We start from the raw sequence: 1691 nt of genomic DNA on the forward strand, positions 1-1691 counted from the left end.
AGAACTGGTGACTTTTTTCCTGAGAACTGGCGACTTTTTTCCTGAGAACTGACGACTTTTTCCTGAGAACTGGCGACTTTTTCCTGAGAACTGGTGACTTTTTTCCTGAGAACTGACGACTTTTTCCTGAGAACTGGCGACTTTTTCCTGAGAACTGATGACTTTTTTCCTGAGAACTGGCGACTTTTTCCAGGGAACTGGCGACTTCATTCCCAAAGACGGAGTTTTTCTCTCAGAACTGACATATTATTTCCTGAGAACTGACACCTTAAAGCACACGGCAGGAGTGTGTCAGCCATTCCCAGAATCCACGGTAGCAGAAAAACGGGCCCCTTAACTTAAACAAAGGGAGGCCTGTTTTAGAAAGGATCTGGGGAGGGACAGATGGAACCAGACCACTTTGGCTCCTTATTGCTGAAGCTGCATCATAGATCATCTGAAGGGATCGCATTCGAGTCGATGCAATCAACTAGTTTTCCTTAGATAGAAAACTACATAATAGAATACCAAACAATAGAGAAGAAAAAAGGAATCTCCAACAAAATGTATCATTTCTGAGCAATGTGTCACTGACTGAACAAACAAGGCAGCAGAATTAGCTAAGCCTGGCTGTTAGCAGCCAACTGCTCAGAATAAATCACCATGGTAACTGATCGGGTTTGGAAACGAGGCTGAGTTCAGCCAGGAGGTCCCAGATTAGTCCATTATCTATTTATTCCTTCCTTGTTACGATCTAAACAATGGATGCAGTGACCTTTAACCTCAGTTATTTACCAGCCTCAACTATGCCTGTTATAGGACACAATGCACCATCTGCTGGAACTCATATTATTAGCTAAAGTGACCTCATCATAAAGGGTTTATTTGGAGTTTGGTATTTTTAGAGTATTTTAATTGTAAATATTTGGATTATGGTTTGATCACATTAAATGGTCAGAAGATGAAAAAACCTTTGGGTTTATTGTAAGAAATACGTCACACATCATTTATCGTTTATTTATTTTTCAAAGTTTATTTATTTAAGGTGGCATCACAAGAAAACTAAAGTTCGATCCATGTCTCTGGATGTGGAGGCCGGGTCAGCAGGTCTGTTCTGCTTAAGATGAATCAGTGTTTGAACTTTAAAGCTGATGTTTATCAACCTGTTCGACGCAGCAGGCTGCAGGATGACATCTAAAATCTCTCTAACCGTCTGCAGCCTGAGAACCTGAGCTGTTCCTCTGGTCAACATCTGCTGGTTGTTTGAGGACAAGTTCTGAAACCCAGCAGCAGTTTTCCTGCTCCGCCCAAATTCACACTAGAAGAAGAAACGCTGTGGCAGCAGCTGCAGGCGTCCCTCTGACATTTACAGAGAGCTCTCTGACCCCAACATGGAGATTCTGCTGCATGCCTGAGCAGGAGAGCTGGAGCAGGAGGTTCCTGGAGGACATGCAGCCACACGACCTGCAACTGCATGGGTTCTCCTGCAGGAGGGTCTTAGAGGAGGCACAGCACCCCCAGCTGCATGGGTTCTCCTGCAGGAGGGTCTTAGAGGAGGCGCATAACCTACAGCTGCATGGGTTCCCCTGCAGGAGGCTCTTAGAGGAGGCGCAGAACCCACAGCTGCATGGGTTCCCCTGCAGGAGGCTCTTAGAGGAGGCGCAGAACCCACAGCTGCATGGGTTCCCCTGCAGGAGGCTCCTAGAGGAGGT

Source organism: Cyprinodon variegatus, unplaced genomic scaffold (genome assembly GCF_000732505.1).
Source record: "Cyprinodon variegatus isolate N-32 unplaced genomic scaffold, C_variegatus-1.0 Scaffold534, whole genome shotgun sequence".
Taxonomy (NCBI): domain Eukaryota; kingdom Metazoa; phylum Chordata; class Actinopteri; order Cyprinodontiformes; family Cyprinodontidae; genus Cyprinodon; species Cyprinodon variegatus.